This window comes from Psammomys obesus, unplaced genomic scaffold (assembly GCF_907164565.1).
Source record: "Psammomys obesus unplaced genomic scaffold, mPsaObe1.curated_primary_1811, whole genome shotgun sequence".
NCBI lineage: Eukaryota > Metazoa > Chordata > Mammalia > Rodentia > Muridae > Psammomys > Psammomys obesus.
Window position 1 is genome coordinate 6709223 of NW_026592890.1, and position 21216 is coordinate 6730438.

General features: G+C 44.6%; 1 non-coding gene and 1 pseudogene across 1 annotated transcript; one reads left to right on the plus strand and one right to left on the minus strand.

The window, feature by feature from the left end:
• Positions 1 to 238: 238 nt before the first annotated feature.
• Positions 239 to 480, plus strand: LOC129683237 (small nuclear ribonucleoprotein G-like; annotated as a pseudogene).
• A 17504-nt stretch (positions 481 to 17984) lies between these two features.
• Positions 17985 to 18087, minus strand: LOC129683469 (U6 spliceosomal RNA). The gene has a single exon (XR_008721154.1). It is a non-coding gene; the product is annotated as a U6 spliceosomal RNA (small nuclear RNA).
• Positions 18088 to 21216: the final 3129 nt, after the last annotated feature.

A 21216-nucleotide genomic window follows, 5' to 3' on the forward strand; every position in this document is an offset into this window, starting at 1 on the left:
CAGAGAAACACTGTATCAAAAAACAAACAAATAAAACAAAAACAAACACACACCCACTGGAAGAGCAATGGGGAAGCCTTTGAGTTATGAAACTCTCTGGTAAGGATAAATACTATAGACAGATACCAAACACTGTAATACCAAAATGATGGCGTGCAAACTGTTTTTTGTTCTAGTATAGAATTTAAAAGTTAAAATATTATTTGCCACTGCCAAGCTCAGCTCACTGAGGAGTCCCATGAGCAAGGTCCACTCTCCTGAGCTGAAGAAATGTACGGACAAGCAACTTATCATTGAAATTAAATGGTGGTCAGCGTGAACATAGGCTACTGTGGGGACTTTGATCCCATTTAGGAATCTTGTGACTCTGACTGAATGGAGATGGCAACTGATGGGCAGCAGAAGAACATTGGAATGGTAGTCATAAGAGGAAACCACATCATCACGTTAGAAGCTTCGGAAAGAGCGAACAACAGCTAACAGCACAGGAGGCACCTCCCTCCCCAAGGGGCCTGTTTGACTGTGATGTAGAATTAGCTTGTGTACATTTTCGTATGAAACTTTTTGCTAAATAAATTTTTGTGGTAGTCAAAAATAAAAAAGTTAAAACATTAAAAAAAACTACGTTAAGGTGTGCTAATAAGTACAAAAATACGAGAATATATAATTTTTGATGTGGACAGCAGTGGGGAGAGACAGGGATAGAGCTTTTATATGTGACTGAAGTTAAGTAGCTCTCAGTTAAATATAGATCGTGGGCTGGTGAGATGGCCCAGTGGCTGAAGCTCTTTGCTCCCAAGCCTAATAAATTGGGTTTGATCCCTGGAACTCATACAGTAGAAGAAAAGAACCAATTCTCACAAGTTGTTCTCTGATCTTCGCAATATGTATCTCCCCATAAACACTGCCCCCCCTCCCCCGCCACCAGATAGTCTGCCATAAAACATTTTCTATAATCCTCATGTGTTTTGATCTGAATGCTCATGGTCTTGGGCATCCGAATACTTGGTACCTAGTTGGTAGTACTGTTTAGGAAGGCTATGGTAGTTTGCATAAAAATGGCCTCCATAGTCTTTGAATGCTTGGTCATCAGAGAGTGGCACTACTTGAGAAGGATTAGGAGGTGTGGCCTAGTTGGAGTAGGTGTGGTCTTGATAGAGAAAGTATGTCACTGGGAGTGGGCTCTGAAGTTTCAAATGCTCAAGCCAGGCCCAGTCTGTCTCCCTTTCTCTGCCTGCCATCTCCGTTGGATCTAGATGTAGAACTCTCAGCTACTTCTCCAACACCTCATCTGCCTGCACACCATTTTTTTCCTCACCATGATGATAATGGACTGAACCTCTGAATCTGTAAGCTAAGCTTTGAATGCTTTCTCTTATAAGAGCTGCTGTGGTCACAGTGTCTCTTCTTAGCAACAGAACACTGACTAAGACAAAGGCTTAGGAAGTGTGGTCTTGTTGAAAGATGTATGTCAAGAGGGGTGGGCTTTGAGAATAAAAAGCCTCAACTACCCCTGGTTTGCTCTCTGCTTCCTGCCTACAGTTCAAGCTGTGAGCCCTCAGTTTCTATTCCAGCCACCATTCCTGCTGCTTGTTACCATGCTTCCCTGCCATGACAGACTCTTAACCCTTTGGAACCATAAGCTCAAATAAATAAATAGAAGCTGCCTTGGTCATGGTGTTTTATCACAGCAATAGAAAAATAACAAATACACCATATTAACAATAGGTAGAGATGATAAAAATGCCTTCTAACACCTAAATGGATAAAGTGAATGTGGAGAGAGAGAATATTCTTCAGTCATAAAAAGTAAAGAAATTCTGATACTTTGCAATCCACTTCAGTATCTGACATAATGAAACTCTACATGATTGATTGGTGGTCTACAGGAGCTGGGAGTGGGCAGGAGAAAGGAATTGATCAGTGATGACTGTCAGTTTTGCAGGATAGTCCTACAAATCTGTGGCAAAGCAGTACGTGATCATTGGATCTTGCTGTCATGCACACTTAAAAATAGGTAAGGTAGGCTGCTGGGGTGATAGCTCATCTGGAGGAGTCCCTGCCTTGTCCCTGAGGACCCGAGTTTCATCCCAGGATCCGCATAAGAAGGCAGAGCGCGGTGCTTGGGTGGATGGCTCGGTGGGCAAAGTGCTTGCCTTGCACGCAGGGAGCTGAGTTGATTCCCCAGGCTCATTTTTAAAAGCTGCACGTTGTGGCGCACACTTGCAATCCCAACCCTGCGGAGGCAGAGGCGGCTGGACCCTTGGGGATCGCTGGCCACCAGCCTAGCCCACTTGGCAAAAAATCCTGTATCCGAAAATGGAAGGTGGAGCCTGAGGAATGAGACTCAAGGCTGACCTCTGTCTTCTACATGTTTGCATACATATGTGCCGATACGCACACGTGCATGCATGCACAGTTAATATGATAAATTCTGTGTTGCACACTTTTCAACATAAAGAAATCATTCCCTAAAGTTAATTGTTATTTCCCCTGTCTATTTTCGGTCACTAAGTGTGAAAATAGGCATATTTAATTACCCTGTGCTTGGTGAGTGCTACTATAGACAAGCCTAGACAGACCTTATAATTTACAGATAATAAGATTACGTTAAGATCCACTTAAGATACTCGTTCTGCCATGAAGAGAACGGAGGGCCTTACAAGTGCTTTAAATCGAAAATTAGTGGCCTTTAAGTAGCGCATATCTCTTGGTTCTTTTGAGTAGTTGTGTGTGCTGGTATCAACTCAAGAGCCCTTCAAAGAGAGCCAGGTAAGTGCTTGGAAGGTGTTGCTCCATGCAGAGAGCTGAGAGCCAAGGGACTGTGGTCAGATAATCCCAATTCCCTTCCATCAAGGAATTTACAACTGAATGGGGACCAGGAGAAAATGTCAACCCGGTGTCAAACCACAGAGGTCTTGAGTACACGACTGTACATGGATGTTCTTGTTTTCCATTGACCAACATTCCTTCCCTCTTCTGAAACAGTATTTGGACAGCTTGTCTACCCGCCAGTCTCTGTCCAAGGACTGTGTGAGGTGAAGAGAACCCCAGCTCTAATTTTGGATAAGTGACTCAGATGTGGTCGCTGAGAAGGTCCACGAGAGCTGCGCAGACACTGACTGAGTGGCTTTCCTTGGCTCTTCCAAAGAGACCCGGCTTTGCTGTTGTTTTGTTTTAACTGGGAAGCTGTCGGCCTGGTGATGCCAAGGAGTGCCATATGGTAGAAAGCTCAGTTGAAAATTAAGTGGGCCTGATGTGATACCTCAAACCTGTAACCACGGTACTGGGAAGGCTGCAGCAGGAGGATTATCATGAGTCCAGGCTGGCCTGGACTACAGAGTGAGAGATCATGCCTCAAACAAACAAGAGGGAAGGCGGGAAGGAAGGACTTTTAAAACCAAGCTAAGTCATCAGCCCTGAAATCATTAATATACAAGTAATGTTATAGAACCCAACACGTTATGTCTATATATTTAGGAATATATATGTGTGTAAGAAAAAGAAGGCAGAGGCCACAAACTTGAAAGAGAGCAAGTTGGGAACACAGGAGGGATTGGAGGGAGAAAAAGGAAAATAATATTATATTTTAATTTCTAAAAAATCTTAACTAGTTATAGCTCACTGTAGCCAATTGTAACCTGTATATAAATTTCAATGAATCATCACAGAAATGTTGAAGCATAAGGCGTGCACAACATTTTTATATAAGAGAAATGCTATGACCCTGGTATATCTGTGTTTAGGGCCCGAAGAAGAAGGGCACCAGGTGAATGGCCCAGGCACAGTGATTTTGTCTGTTTTTAAGAAATCTTCCCAGAGCCCCACCCAGCAAATTTTATTCCCTTGGGTTGATGTAAATTTGTTCTCTACCAAGCCCACCTACTCACTCACACACGTGCAAAACACACACACACACACACACACACACACAGACACACACACACACACACACACACACACACACACATCAGATTCTAGAAAGTATAAGATGCAAAATAAATAAATAAATAAATAAATAAATACTTAAAACTTTTCCGTCTTGATGAATTCATGTTGAACTTGGCTGCAATGAGCCACTCCAGGGCTGGGAATCGGCCAGTGCCCTCCTCTTCCCTCTGAGGTGAACGGATGCTCTTGGCCTGATTCAGCTGAATGAGAAAGCTTCTGAGCTGCTCCTGCCCGCCCACCACTGCCTTCAGGACACTCAGGTCTGGCAGACACACAGAGCGCAGACCTGGCTCACATACCCAGGCTCTGTGCTGTTTTCTGGAACACACGCCCCTTGAAGGCAGGCATCCTGCCTGCTGCATTCCTCAGTCAGTGTCTGCCTAACAGAAGACATCCAGCGAGCGCCAGGAATGAGTGAACGAGTGACAGTTTGGCTTCTCTGAAACTTGGGAGATGATTGACTCAGGAGTCACAGTGGCTGAGAAAATGGACTTTGTGACCAGAGAGTTCCGTTCCCCACTTGCAGGTCGCCCGCACAGCCTTTTCTTCTTTTCGAATTGAGAGTTTGTTGTTGTTATTAATTCATGACATAAATTAATATGCTCTTTCCCTACCAACTCTAAACATTACAAAAAAACAACAACACAAAACCACTTTTTGTTTGTTTCTTTGTTTTGTTTTAGAAATCATGGCAGGTTCAGCCAAGTCATAACCTCGGGAACTCCAGCTCATCTCTCCTGGAGAACTCAATGCCAAAAGACCACACCCATCAAGTGAAAGAAGAATTACACCCTGGGGAGACACTGGTGGGCAGAAGAAGGGCAAGTGCTAGTGCTCGGCAAGCCTGGGGCACCGTTTGCTGCAGAGCCGGCAGCGCTTGGTGACTGCCAGCTCACATCTTCCTCAACGGGTCAGCAAGGCCCAGTATCAAATTCATTATTCTGCTGGTGGACAATGGGTAGATTAGCTCTCATTCTATTTCCTCCTCCACTGTAGGCCCCTCTGAAAGGCGGGGAGCTGGGGTAGCTGTGAAAGCCTTCTATTTTCATTAGTTGTGTGCGGTTGATGGCATTTGCACATTCCTCTGCTCCTACCTACTTATCTTGCTGCCTGTAGTATTTGTTTACACTTACGTGTGTGCCGTGGTAGATGTGAACTTTTCCGGGGCTAGGCCTCTGGACACCATAATTTTCCTTATCCAAGCACGGCAAACTGAACACCTGGGAAGTCAATCACAGGCCTTGTAAAAAAGTGCACTTTTGTCCTGCAGTCCCTTCAGAGCCTGTGATGTTTGAAGTTGGCTTTAAACGCCAACTTGCTAAAATTCACAATCACCTGAGGCTCAACTGAAGAACTTTCTGCATCAGATTGGCCTGTGGATAAATGTATTGGGAGGTGGGATGGGGGAAGGGGTTCTTGACTGTTAATTGCCATAGGAAAACCTAGCCAGCAAGCAGTGTTTAGTTTCTGCCTTTGAGCTTGTTCTTGAATTTCTGCCCTGACTTCCATCAGTGATAGACTGTACGTCCCCAGCAGTAAGCCGGATAAACATTTTTCTCTCTTAAGTTGCTTTTAAAGGCCATAATGTTTTATAGCAGCAACAGAATCAAAACTCCAACAGATCCATTCAGTATTTAATGAATTTACAAGGTTTTGAAAATCCTTAGCCCATCCCTGTAACATGGTAGTTTGTCATCAGCCAGCTGTGGTCTGGCCATCTGAAAGAAAGGGCCAACTTGCTTACAGATACTCTAAAAGTGTAATAGACTTTTCAGGAACCATCTGGATGGTGAGAGAAGAAATTTAATTTTCATAGAGAGACCGTCATAAAATAACCAACTCTGGGCAGGTATGATGGCATAAACCTTTAATCCCAGAACCCAATAGGCAGAGAGCAGTGGATCATTGAGTTTGAGGCCTGGTCTATAGAGAGAGTTCTAGGACAGCCAGGACTACACAGATAAACCCTGTCTCGATAAACCAATAACGATGATGATGACGACAATGATGATGATGATAATAGTAATAGAACTCTGTGAACATGTCGTTACTAGGGGCAGTTAACTGGTTTAGTGTGTAAAGGTGCTTGCCACCAAGTCTAATGACCCAAGCCCAGTCTCACAGACCCACCTGTTAGAACGAGACACCCAATTTTCCATAAGCTGTCCCCTGGTATCCACACATGTACTGTGAAACCCGTGTGTCCTCTCCTCCCAAATAAACACTTAAATACTTTTTAATTAAAAAAAAGGGGGGAGCTGGAGAAATGGCTCAGTGGTTAAGAGCACTGTCTGTTCTTCCAGAGGTCCTGAGTTCAATTCCCAGCAACCACATGGTGGCTCACAACAATCTATATCCTCTACTGCCCTCTTAGAGCCCTAATATGCATTAAATAAATAAATAAATAAATAAATAAATAAATAAATAAATAAATGAAATCTTAAAAAAAAGAAATTTTTGTTTCTACAATGACACTCAAATATATATTGACCTTGCCCAAGTTCACCGATGCTGTCAATGTTTTCAATTCCTATGAAACTTTCCTAGCACCCAGGATCAGTATCTCTTCCTTCTTCCTAAGGGTGGGGCATACATTTTATTTCTCTCTGTCTCCTCAGACCTAGCATACCATAGATAGTGAATAAATGAATTCAAACAAATGAGGGATGTGTGATGTAGTTGTTTACTGGAGTTGCTGTGGTAAAGTACCGCAGGCCAGCTAGCTTTGAAACAACAGAGATTTGTTTCCTCCTGCTCTGGAGTCCAGGTGGACAGTAGTGTCTCTTCCTGTGGGAAAGGTCTTTCCCAAGCTCCTCTCCTTACCTTGGAGATGGCCGTCTTCCCCCTGTGTCTTCACGTTCCCTTCCTCTATGTGTGACTCCAGGTCCAGCATTATCTTTCTGTGTCACCAGCCATACTGAATTTGAGTCACTGTCATGACCTCATTTTAAACTTGATGAGTGCTATAAAGACCCTGACTCCAAACAGGTTGCATTTGGAAGTAATTGGCAGTGGGACTTTTAATGTACGCCTGTTGGGTACTAGGGGGCACAGTTTGTCTCATTAAGAGGGTTAGGGAGCAGCTATGGATGCTGGGGACAGCAGTGGGTATTGGAGGGATCTAGTTAATAGCAAAAGGTGCCTGTTAGTTAGCTCCCTTCACACCACACTCTGGAAAGTGTGAGAGTGAGAGAGCAGAGAATCCCGCCTGAGTCTCCTTGTCAAAGCTTAACTCACCTTCTGGAAAAGGCTCAACCAAACCTTTATGGGTTGAGTTTTGTGTTGCCCAACCAAAAAGAAAAAATTTTTTTTCTAAGTGTAGTAGCATCCAACATTAATCTCAGCGCTCAATAGAAAGAACCAGGAGGATCTTTCTGAATTTTTTGGCCAGCCTGTTCTACATAGCAAACTCCACAACAGCCAGAACTAAACAAAGAAATCCCGTGTCAAACAAATGAACAAACAACCTGATCTTACAAAGGGGACATGAGATTGGAAGAACCTGACAAGAAGCTGGGGAATGCATACCAAGGCCACTGTCTATCTACACGAGAGAACCGTCACACATACTTTGATGGAATGTATGTACAGCTGTCATGACGGAAGCCAGCTGAGGCTTCAACTGACATTCAGGCCTTGGGACTTCAGAAGCCAACAAGGAAAAACACACATCAACGTCTGTTTTCAAAACAGTGCCAGACATGGTGGCTCATGGGTTTCACTCCAGCTCTCTGGATGCACAGGCTGGCAGAGCTCTGTGAGTTTGATCTAGGTCAGCCTGTCTCAAACAAACAACTGACAATAACAACAACAACAACAACAAGCATTAAGAGTGGTGGGGAGATGGCTCAGTGGATAAGAGCACTCGCTTTGCAATTGTGAGGACCTGAGTTCAAATTCTACCACCCACATAAAAAAGCAGGGCATGTCTATGCATGCCTGTATACCCAGACAAATCCCAGAAGCTTGCTGGCTGGACAACCTAGCCAAAGTGGCTAGCTTCTAGTTCAGTGGGAGTACTTGTCTCAAGGCAATAAGGTGAAGAGCATAAAAGAAGGCATCCAATGTCTTCCTCCATCTCTGCACGCTCATACACAGGCATGCTCACTTGCACCCTCACACACTGAACTCTCTCCTTTCTCGTGCACACGTGTGCACACACATGACAATGATGATGATGATGATGATAAACACGGCAATTAAGACAGGATATATCAGCGATAGAGCTCTTGCTATCACATGGGAAAGCAAAGTGAAGGGGTCATAAATGGGTGGATGATTCATTTAATCTCAGGGAATATTGAACTCTTCTTGAATCTAAAACTGCCTACATGGCTAGATTGAAAGTCACACTCTCTTTAATGTTTAATGATTGCTGAACTACTAAAATTTGCATCTCCCCTCCATCAGAGTCCCTGCTGATAGCTGAAGCCATCTGAGGGAGGAAGCCATGCACTTCCACCTCTCTGGCAGTTTTTGCCTCCTACAGATATCCTCAGGGCCACTCAGAGATGAGTGAGACTTTGGGGGAAAAAGAAGGTGAATGGAATTTCCCAGACTTGGAAGGGTTAAGCCCTGAGTCAACCTACAGAAATGGCACACCCAGTGTGAGGTCCACGGGTTAAGTAACTTATCTGTGACTCACATCGCTGGATACACTCTGTTCTATAGAATGTTGGTTAGCAACTCGCTTGCAAACACTGTGTCCAATGGCTCTGTTACCTATAAAGTCGGAGGAGGAGAGACAGGGTTACTCATTTTGACTTAACACCAGGTGATGAGATGAGTGTGGCAGCGAAAGGGACATGGGGTTTGACTCAGAAAAAGAATCCCACTGTACTGTGGGATTCCACTTCCATAGCAAGCTGCGAAGCCAGAGAAAAGACCCTTTCCCCCAGGCTGAAGAGCAGAGTGACACCACCCAACAGGCTTTGCGAACAGGAAGAAGACAGAAAAAGGAATCCAACCCAAAGGTCCTTCCTCCTTGGATGCCCTGGCTTTTCCAGAGGCTCTATGTGACTGCGTGCTGAGAAGCTGGCAGTATGTCACGCTGGTTGGAGTTTTAAACTAAAACCTTAGAATCCAGTAAGAGCAGCCACAGAACCTATTAAAATCTTCCTTTGTATTTGTAAGTTAACAGGAATGAAGCCTGCAAGAGGGTGGGGCTGTGTGTCTACTGCTGGAAACAAGGTGTGATGAGTCGCTGTTTGGTTGCTAGGCGATGGGTTTTATGTGACAACAGTCCCTTCCCTTTAAAGCACTGGAGTACTCTTTTTGTTTAATGAAAGCCTTTTCTTGGTACAAGAAGTACATGCAGTTTACACGAATCTGTGATAGTATAGTAAACAGGGTTTGTGAAAGGGAATGCTATTCTATTCTTGAATTCTTCTGTTTGTTTTACATCACCACCACAGAAATCATTTGCCTGAGGAGACAGGCTGCCTCTTCCTCTTGTTTGTCTTGTCTGGCTGTGGTCTGCATGGGCTAGATTGTCTCCCCAGCTTCTAAATCACCACATCTGTATTGCCAATGTGATTCTGAGCCTCTCAACAGAGAGTGAGCTTACGTTTGGAGTTGTGGTATAAATGTGTGGTCATGTTGATGCAGGGAAAGGAAGGCAATGAAGCCCCTCTGCCTGGGTTCCAGTCAGCCTATCCTACTGACTGACAGTCAGGAAACTTCAATATAATTGATAAAGCCAAAATTGCCTTGTTCTGGCTGGTTTTGTGTCAATTCCACATGAGCCAGAAGACGGAAGAGGGAACCTTAGTTGAGAATTGCTACCACCAGATTGTCCTATAAGCAATCCGTAGAGCATTTTCTTGGTTAGGGATTGCTGTGGGAGGGCCCAGCTTACTGTGTGGTGCCGTCCCAAGCTGGTGGTCCTGTATGCTATAAGCAAGCAGACTGAGCAAGCTGCAGGGAGCAAGCCATTAAGCAGCACTCCTCCATGGCCTCTGCATCAACTCCTGCCTCCGGGTTCCTGCCCTGACTTCCCTTGCTAATGGAGTTATGAGCTGCAAAGTGAAACAAATCCTTTCCTCCCCAGGTTGCTTTCGGTTATAGTGTCTCATTGCAGCAATAGAAACCCTAACTAAGACACAACCTACAGAGATAATCTATGTTTGCCTAACAGTAGCTCAAACCAGTCTGTTAAAAACAACAACACAATGGGAGTGGCTCTTGCTTAGGGGGAGAATGTTTATGGCCCTGAGCTTTACTGTATGAGTGCTGTGTGCTCTTCTCCCATCCCTGAACAGAAGCAGTAGTCTTCACAAAAACCACTTCACAATGTCACTTACAAAAGGAAACTAAAATAAGAAACATATTTAAGCCAACAGCTATATATTTTTTCTTAATCTTTAAACTTTAAGCTTTGCTTGATCTTTAAATCTTGTAATTTATATCCTTTGAGGAATGTAACTTCGAAAGCCATAGGATCAGGGTGGTGAGATGGATCAGTAGATAATGGCTCTTGCTGCTAAGCCTGTAGATTTGAGTTCCATCCCCAAGACCCACATTTAGGGTGAAAGGAGGGAACTGCATTCTGCAAGATGTCCTCTGACCTCCACATGTGGTATGGCTGTTCACAAGCATACACACAACCATCTAACTAAATATATAAGTACGGGGCTGGAGAGATGGCTCAGTGGTTAAGAGCACTGTCTGCTCTTCCAAAGGACCTGTGTTCAATTCCCAGCACCCACATGGCAGCTCACAACTGCCTGTAACTCCAGTTCCAAGGGATCTGACACCTTCACGCTAATGCACATAAAACAAAAGTAAAAAATAAATTATAAAATAAATAAATGTATTATAAGACATAAATAAAGGCAACTAAATACTTAATTGAAATTTTAATTTAAGAGAAAGAATGAAATAGCAAACCATAGGCAGCTATTGCACAGACTCTCTGAGCTTACACCCATGTACTAGGATTGTAGTATACATTCCCTATGGTTACTCTGTCTAACTAGCTGATGAATTCTCTATTTTTTTTCCTGAGTTGCTGGGGTGTGTGCTGGGATGTGTCTCCTTGCTGCCGCTAACAGTATTTCTTCTTTCATGGCTTTTAAATTACATTTATTTATTTATTTATTTAAAGTGTGTGTGTGTATGTGCGTGTGTGTGTGTGTGTGTGTGTGTGTGTGTGTGTGTGTACAGAGAGGTTAAATAAGTGGTTGAGGATGCTGTATTTAGTATGTGACAGGACTGAGTTTGGGTTCTAGACTGGTAAGGTCCAGAATTTATACTCCTAGCCTCTCTAGGTTTCTGCCTCTGCCATCAAAATGGGAAAAGAAGTACTTATTCAGAGCAGTTGTCAAGACACTGCTTTTTATAACTGTGTTCTCTTTGACTTTGTTCTGGGAAGGGCCTGATGCCTCACCTGACCCAAGGCTCAAAGGCCTTGCACACACGAGGTAGTGCAGAAGCTCATCTGAGCCCAGCACTCACCTTGTCTTGATCTGAGATGGTACCAAGGTGGATACTGTTTTCTCTGGGCTTGCCTTGAAACCCACCCTGCAGACTCACATCCTCAGAGCCTGGGACTGAACTTCGGAGGGGACTAGAACAGGTACCGTGAAGCCGACTGTACCTACCAAGAGTCCATCTCCTGCGAGAACAAGCCTGGGGCTGCGCGCAGGGAGAGGAGCTGACAATCATTAGAGGGAACATGCTATTCCCTGCCCTTGCTGAAGACAGCCGGAAACACAGATGACCCTTCTGCAAGGGAGAGGGTGGAAGGCATCATCCCCCACCACACACATGCATGTACACGAATCATTTACCGTACACCACACTCTCACTACAGCTGCACTCTCTACCCTGTGCTCACACACTACACGCTCCCCAGGGCTTTCCTTTATCAGCAAACCCTTCTTGAGGCATGGCCGACACCAGCATTCCAAAGACAGCACAATTCACTCCCCTGCCTGCAGAAGGCCTAACTCCAACACTAAATCATAGCAGCTGCCAAAGAGCAGCCACGGGCCCCACCCTTTTCACAGGAAGTGAGAAAGAGCAAATAGCTAGTTGTTTTGTTTTGGTTTTTTTTCTTTAAGGGCTGGTGCACATGTTAAATAAGTGATTAAAAGGAGAGAGAGAGAGAGCTATTTAAGAGGTAGTAACAGCTCTGAAGAAGCACAATAGGGCAGGGACCAGGCAGCAGCCTGGCAGAGACCACAGGATTCCCATAAAGTCTTTTATGAACAGAGCTTTGAAATTCCTGAGCCCGCAGGAGGTGCCTCCGTCTTCGGTTCACTGGGGCTGTACCGCCAAGAATGCACCGAGCCTTCAGTGCCCTTGGGACACCTGAGCTGTGGGGTCAGGGAGGTGGCCCTAGGAAGAATTCCAGAATTGGGACTGGGCTCTTTTGGCATTAAGACTATCAAAGCCTGGCATCTTCCTGGGGCTGTAACTCAGAGGCCCACCATTAAAAAAAAAAAAAAAAGGCTGGTGTATGTGCCTTCGGGACACAGGGTAAAATGGGACCTGAGAGGCTTGGAGTCATCAAGGCCTGGTTGGCAGCATACCACTGTCCATGGCACTGGGATCCATCACGCTGAGGGTCTCCTGTTGCTCTAGTCAGTGTGAAAACTGGATAGACTTGGGATTTGCAGAGAACAGTCTCTCTCTTACACTCCCTTGAAAACAAACAACCAAAAGTCCAAGAACTACAAGCAGATGCTCTAGGACCAGAGGATTGGTAGTGAAGGACTTTGGAGGAAAACAAACGTCGGAGTACAAGGCGCACTAGTCCCGCCTGGAGTCTTGTTAAAACGTTTTGAGGCTGCGGAGGTGGCTCATGAAGTAAACTGCTTGTTGGCGGAACCTGAAAGGTTTGACTCCCAGAACCTGTGTGCAAAGCTGCACATGGGGCCTGCACCTGCATTTCCAGGGACAGCGCCACCTACACAGCTCGTTCTCCAACCAGCCTCGTGTAACGAGTCACCTCCAGACACAGTAGGAGACTCTGTCTCAGAGCACAGTGGGGAGAGGCTGGAGAGATGGCCTAGTAGTTACCAAGTTGCTCTTGCAGAGGATCCAAGTTAGGTTTCTAGCATCTGTGTTGGGTGGCTCAGAACTGCCTGTAATTCCAGCTCCAGGGGATCTAACACTTATAGCCTCTGGGTACACCTGTACACAACACACACACACTTGAAAATAATATAAATATTTGGGTGGTAGTGGCACACACCTTTAATCCCGACACTCAGAAGGCAGATGCAAGCAGATCTTGAGTTTGAGGCCAGCCAGGATTACATACCAAGATCCTGTCTCAAAAACAACAATAGTAACAAAAATATTATAAAAAGAAAGTGAAGAGCAATTGAAGAAGATATTGGGGACTGACATGTTGGCTTCCATTTTTTATATACTTGTATGCACGCATGTATTTTACACACTAAGGGACATATGTATTTCAAGAAGGGTTGGGTATCTCCACCAGACAGTGCCAAGGCTTCTCTGCCTTGGACTAGTCTTTGAATACTAAAGGCCCAGAGAGGACATGGGAGGTTTGATTAGTGGGTGCTCGGGCAGCTGGGAAGGCTTTCTGGAGGATGGGGTTATGTTGTACCGGGCTGTAAGAATGCATGAGGACAATAAAGATACCCCAGATGACCATACATGTGACCTGATGAGTCCTCATCATGTATGTCCACCGTCTAGTCAAAGTCAGGGATGAAAGGACCCAAGACCCTTGGTGGGGGAAAAGAGGAGGTTCAACAGGCCTTGGCAACTGAATTTGCCATTTAATAGCTGGGAGACTAGGAAATCTCACATTCAAGTCTTCTCTGAAAATAGAAGGGTAACAAGCCCCAGTCCCCAAGGATTTGGGAAAGGATTGACTCAGGTGACATATCCATATCCTGGCAGTGGACATGGGCAGTGTAAAGAATCTTTGCTAAGGGCTGTTGTCATCTTGTCGTTATCAGCAACAGGGGAGTGGCATGTCCTGTTGCCTTCTGAGTCCTAGATCAGCCTACTGACCTGTTGTCCTCCCCCAATCTGTAGTTCTTGGGGTGCAGGGCAGCCATGACTCTGAGATAGATGGACATGGCATCAAAGGGAAGCTTTGCTCCCTGAGGCCAAGGGAAACCCCACCTGCCTCTGCTCTGGACAGAAGTAACCAGGGAGCACACACCTGTGATTTCAGCACCTGAGAAGTAGAGGCAGGAGGACGGAGGGTCAGGTGTTCCTGGCTATTTTATGTACTTGGTTTTGCGGCTTGAGCTGCAGGACACCCTGCCTTAAAAAAAAAAAAAAAAAAAAAGCAAACCAACCAAACAATAACACAATGCCACAAAACAATCTAAATTGCCTGCCATCCTGCCTAAGATGGCAGGCTGTCTACCTCTCAAAACACGGCTGTATAGCTGTAAGCAGTTGGGGTCCTGCTCAGGACAGGTTGGATTATCTGATGTGCCTTCTCCCAGCTTGGACCTCTTCAGGCGAGCAAGAGCTCCGTGAATGAGGGAGCCGGCAACAGAGGGGAGGACAGATGCATTTTCCAAACACTCCCTTTGACAGATAAGCAGCCCCGAAGGTACCAGGCAACACCTCGCACCAGCTGGGCCCTGCCGGGGAGGAGCAGCTAGCGATGGCATGACAGGAATCTAAACACAAGTGATTTTATTTCTCCACTCATTGGCATGTTTTCATCCCGACATTTTTCTTCCCGTCCGGTAGGGCAGAGCAAATGATCTTTCGGTCAGTTGGCAATGCTCCATTTTTTTTCAAACATATTTGTACATGAGACTGTGAGTCTGTTAGGTAAATGGCAATGTACAAAGTTTCCGCCCTTCTTTTATTCTTTAATTGTGTGTGTGCACGTGGAAGACAGAGATCAACCTTGCATGTCCTGCCTCCGGAACCATCCACGTTTTTTTAGATGATGATATTTATTTTGATGTTGGAAAACAAATACGTACTATAATGCTTAAAAGATTTAACATTTTTGATGGACCTAAAAGCAAAAGCACAAATTAAATTTTATCAACTTTTAAAAATATTACATTTTAGTTATATCCTCATTATCACCATTATTATTACTTATATTGGCTATTTTGAAACAGGATCCTTCTACATAGTCCTGGCTGCTTTGGAACTCATTTTGGAGACCAGCCTGGCTTTGAACTAACGGAGATCCACTTGCCCCTGCCTTCTGGGTGCTTGGATTAAAGGTGTGCCCAACCACTCCTGGATTGATTATTTTATTGTTTGGTATTATATTATAATTAATCTTCCTTTTCCCTTTCTTCTCTCCAAACCCTTCTTGCTCCATATTCCTTCTTGCTCTCTCTCAAATCCATGCCTTCTTTGTTAGTTGCTTGTTGTATTTGTGTGCCTGTGTATTTGTGTGTATATATACATATACAGACATATATATTGCAACTTGCTCAGTCTGCATAATGCTATTTGTATGAAGGTTTTCAGGGCTGACCACCCAGTACTGGAAGATCAGTTGGTGTGCTCTTTCCTGGGGAAGACTATTTCTCCTGCTTTCGGCATTCCTTAGGTGCCTGTAGTTCTTCCTGTAGAGTTGAAAGCTTAATCCACCTTGTCTTTTGAAGTAGATTCTCACTGGAATCGGGGGAGCTCACTGACTTGGTTGGGCTGGCTGGCCAGTGAGCCCTAGGGCTCCTGCTGTCTCTCCCTGATGTCTCCATGAGCCCCAGCATGCGCCATCACGTCTGGCTTGAGCAGAGAGCACTTTAACCAGTGTGCTCTCCCTCCTGCTCCTGTTCTTTATCTGCTCTTTCAGGACCAGGAGCACTTGATGTTTCCCAGGTGAGAGAGCAACACGGGTAACCCCTCCTCTCCCCTGCTGAGCACAGAGCCCAGGTCCCTGTCAGGGGCTGTCCCTGGCCCAGTGCTTTCCTAGAGAGCCCCACACCTGACTCGCCCTCTGCGTGAGCTCCACCTAAGACAGAGCTCCCTGCACACTCCCACGGGAGCGTCAGCGAGCAAAGTTCACTGTGGCTAGAAGGCCCTCCTACTCACAGACTCCTTCACCCCCATCCCTCAAGACATGTGCCATGAAAGAGATCATCTCACCGGAGGAAGGGGACTCCGTGGACTCCTTCTCCCACCCTGAGTCATGGATGCATTTACAAATGACCTAACAGGGGACTAGCAACCTGTAAATGGAACGCTTGTTGCCATTATCAGTGTCGTCAGGCTAACCGATAGGAACAACAGAGGGCTAGCCACAGCAGACACTGTGTGCTGGGTTTGCAGGCCGGAGCAGGGTGTGACCCCTCCCTCTGGCTGTCTTCTGGTCACTGTGCATTGACTGGTAGGGAGCATGTTACAGAAATTAAAGGTTTTGGGAGTGAGAGAGGAAATGATGGGTTCTGAGCAACCAGAGCGTGCCTAAGGGACAGGCTGGCTACACGAAGTGAAAAAGCAAGACGGTGACTTGAACTGTTCTTTCCAGAGAGAGGCAAGAGGAAGGGGCATCATGAAAGAGAATCTGGTGAAGGCAGAGAGGTGAGAGAAGGGCAAGACCTCCTCGGGGAGTGGCATCGTCTAGCTTGGCTGCTGTGGAGTGGGGACAGGAGGTAAGAATGAAGTGAAGGAAAAGGCACAATGGAGCTAGCTGGAGAATGGCCCTTTGTCTCTCAGAGGAACCAGAATTTTGTTGTGTGAGCATTCAGGGACAGGTCAGTGGCCTTTGTGGGCTATGCTGGCCTCAGCAATAGGAACTGGGGACAGACCTGAAGGAGAGTGTCATCAGGGAAGGTCAGAGGAAGAGGCCAGGACACCCTGGAGGGAAGTTATATAATGTTTAGCTCAGTGGCACACACGCACCCAAGTGTGTCATCCATTGGGGGTCATAGGTGACCCTCTCTAAGGACAGATAAGGGAAACCCTGCCCTCAATGCTTACCAGGCTCAGTCAGCTCACTATGCTCTCCCGAGCGACCGCACACGCTCCAGGGTGAAGTCCACAGCTCTTCCCCACAGTTTAATTCTTTACTGCGTGGTCAGTGCACGTGACACATGATCCCCAAACCAATGTGTCTAACAGGCTAGCAAAGCCGCTGGACCTTCCACTGAGTGCATTATTCAGCCAGCCACATTCCTCAGTTTCCCCGTTTCTCAGAACCCTGACATCTTTGAGGCTTCTAAAACAGCGATTTTGTAGACCATGCCTCACTTTGGGTTTCTGATGTTTCCTCATTGGTTGAAGCGAGGTGTTTTAACAGAAACTTCACAGAAAGAGTTCATGTTGTTATTGCAGCTTATCAGATGGAACAGGATTCCATCTGTTCTGTTATCAGTGCTGTTCATTTTTTTCTTGACAGGTCCTGGCTCAGGTTTATTTACACAAATAGCAACCACTTAAGGATATCAACTCTGACCTCTACCCAGGAAAACACCAGTCTTTCTGTCCTCACCAGAGTCTTCATGGGCCCTGGGATTCCTGGCCTTGGCACTAGGCAGCAGAGCCTGAGACACCAGTGATGTAGGCACCCATGCACTGGGAATTTAATGAGCTTCTGTAGTTTGGCGCGGGCAATTTGGTCAAGTTAACTGAACTTGTGGCTGAAGGACTAGGAGTTTTGGCTTCCTTGGGATTGACCAGAGTCTGAAGGGCAATGGCATGTGACACATCATTGGCACCATTGTTCTAGAGCTTCTCTAATGCTCCTTTGGATTCTTGGAAAACAATGTGTTTTTCAGGAACTGCTTTATGGTTTCTAGAGTTTCATTTCTTCTATGATTTCTGTGCTATTTTGGGGTCTGTGCTGTGGTTCCTAAACTGGCTGTATCTACCCAGTAGCTGGACAATAAAGTTAATTTTGGTTATTTGGCTCAGGTGGTATTTCAGATATTATTTTTTTCATCATGAAGTTACTTCTTTTTATTTTTAAAGAAGGACTTGAGAGCATGTAAATAAATCATTTTCATCAAACTTTGTCACTAGATTTAGCACCCACTGATGTCTCTTGCTTTAATTATTACCATGAAGGCTACTAAATGGTGATTTTTTTTCTTTCTCTTCTTTCTTTCTTCCTTTCTTCCTTAAGTATGGAACGCTTCACAAATTTGCATGTCATCCTTGTGCAGGGGCCATGCTAATCTTCTCTGTATTGTCCCTATTTTAGTGTATGTGCTACTGAAGCCAGAATTAAACAGTCACTTTCTAATCCTATAGTTTCATCTACATTCATTGGGATGCTACTGTAAAGTTGAGCTGTCTGTTTATCATCTATCTATATTTAAGATCTATTCATTTTTACTTTATGTGTACGAGTGTTTTCCTGTATGTATATTTTATATAGTGTCCATAGGGACTAGAAGATGGCATTGAATCCCTGGAAGCAGCATTACTAATGGGTGTGAGCAGACAAGTGGGTGCTGGGAACAGAATCTGGGAACTCTGCAAGAGCATCAAGTGCTCTTAACTGATGAACCATGATACAGTCCCCATGAAACAGTTTAATGTTTGAACCATTCCAGATTTGGCTAATAAAAGCACGTTATTCAAATTGGCTTCTGTGTCCTCCTGATTTATCTCCATCATACTTTGGGAGCTACCTGATGTTCTAGCTCTACAAGATATTCTAAGTTTATCTTGTGCTTTTACTGATTGTTCTGGTTTCATCTCAATTGCTGTGATAAAACACTATGACTAAAAGGAACGTAGAAGAGGAAAGGGTTTATTTCACCTTACAACTCCAGGTCACAGCCTATCACTGAGGGAAATCAGGGCAGGAATGTGAAGCCGAAACCACAGGGGAAACACTCTTTGCTGATACATTTTCTCCCTTCCTTGATTAGCTAGCTTTCTTACTTACACAGTTTAGGACGATCTGCCCAGGGAATGGTGCAGCCCACTATGCGATGGGCCCTCCTTATCAATGAACAAGTAAGACAAGTCCCTACAGGCTGGTCTAATCTGGGCAATTCCCCCACTAAGACTCCTCTTTTAAAGGAGCTAGGAGACTCGTCAAGGGAGGCACAGTGAGTGTTCATGAGCATTTCTGAATTTCATCCTGATGGATTATGTGTCATGCTTTCTTCACAGACAGTGGTCCTTAGGGAATCCATATGTGGCATAGATGTATCTCTTCCAACCCCACTGGCATTCTGTAATGTCATCTCCACAGCTAGAGGCTTCAATAGGTGTCTGGATAGGCAACAGCAAACAGCCTCATCTTGCCTTTTGTAATGTGAAGGGGAAAAAGAAAAAAGAAAACAACAACAGCAGCAACAACAAAAACACTTCAACCTGAAGTTCTTAGAAGGCCAAGTCTGCATGCCAGCAGTATAGAACTGTGTATATTTAATGCGATAATTATGCCCACTGCTGCTGCACGTTTGCTTGCTCTTCAGAAACAATGATTTCTGGTAAATGACTTCCCCAAAGTCCCACAAAGTTTCCTCAAGTTCTAGTCCTAAAGTACAGAGAAAAGCACATTATGAAAAAAACCAAAGAAATAAAATATCACTGGGACGGTACTAGGGACAATAGTACTGTTCGGGAGACCTGTATATCATATCCATGAAAGCCAGTCAGCTGTCTCCAGGAAGTGGCTTTTCTGATAACACATTGCCTTTACGATGAGGTCAAATGCCTTTTAGTATATGCCTGAAGCCATTTTTCTTTGATTGCTTCACTGGAGACACTCCAGGATCCAAAGACCTTGAGCCTGGTGTTGCCTATAATCTCTGTTGCTTCCACCATCCTTTCCATTGAACATATACTTAAATTCTTCCATGCTTGTTATTTGCTTATTCATCTCTCTCATTCCCAGCAGACCACAATTCCTGCCTTTTTGTAGCACAAACCTCAAGTACAATTGTTTGCATGTACCTGGAACATAGAAAAGGATCAAGAATCCTTTGTAGGGTGGATGGATACTTCCAAGGAGTCCACTTAAAATGGAGAGCAGAGGTTGACAAGATGACCCTACAGGGGAGGGCACTGTTACCAAGTCTGACAACCTGAGTCCGACCCTTGGGATCCTCACAGTAGAAAGAGAGACGTGACTCCTGCCGTTTGTACACACGCATGACATTTGAAAAAAGAGTGATGGAGATTGGGCTCTAAGGGGAAAGCTATGTCCTTTGGTGTTGTGGAATTAATAATACTTAATATCGATTCATATATTATTAATACATGTGTTAAAGGAATTATTATATTAATATTCATTAATGCCGATTATTAATATGGCAGCAGTTGTTCCTTAACCCAATATTTTATAAATAAAATACAAAGAGACCTGTTAGATGTAATTCAAGCCTTAGAGCACTGGAGCCGGGCAGATACCAATGCTCTAAGCTATCCATCCATCCTTCTATCTTCCCATCCAAAACCCCCATAAACAATGGTATGTGTTCCACTTGGGCTGCTTCTGCTCCACCAGGCCAAGTTGCTCTCGGCCATGTGCTCGTAGGTACCCTAACCCAGGGTGACCTGCTCCTTTCTTCCTCTTTCCTCTCTCCTCCTTGTGGTCCTTCCGCAGCCCTACAAGCTGGCTTTTGCTCTTTTGCTCTTCTGCCTAGCCCAGGCAGTAGGCAACTTTTTAGCCAATCAGGGATAATTTTGGAGGTAAGGCTCACACAATGTCATTTTGAATTCGTGAGAATTTGCTTGTAGGACAGTAAGGATCTTGGGGTGGGGCAAACAATTAATATTTGAATACATAGTAGCCTTAGATCAATCCCAGCACTTTTACTTAGGAAAAATAAAGCAAGCTTTCACTACTTTTTGACTTCTCAGTTTTGTCGACAAAAGATTTTTTGAGGGGGGCAACACTAAAGAGTTAGAAAAAGGGCAAGTTTTCAACAGCAGCACTTGGTTGGAGCAATGACAACAAAATAGGCTGAGTCAACCACACTCAAATCACTGTCCGCGTGACAAGTGTTAAAAGGAAAATCAAGACCATTTCATTCAGGCACTGGGTGTCTGTTTGATTTTACATTCTGTGTCACTATTTTTTGTAGCTAATAATTTCTCAGTTGTTATGTGGTGGATTCTAATTTCTCATCACTAAAATACAACTTTTGTGACAGACGGTTAAAACTAAAAGCATGCATTAAGGTAGTCTCATAAGCGAGCCTGTGTCATTTCCTCTCTATTGAACCGGCTGCTCACCTGATGAAATCAAATGATCCAAATAAGCATTTGGGAATTAAATATATGTTGCATAAGTCACATGGATAAAGAGTCAGGGAAAAAAAAGTATTCCATTTACATTCAGTTAATATTTTATATGCTTCTGTTCAGTTCACTTAAAACATATTTGGA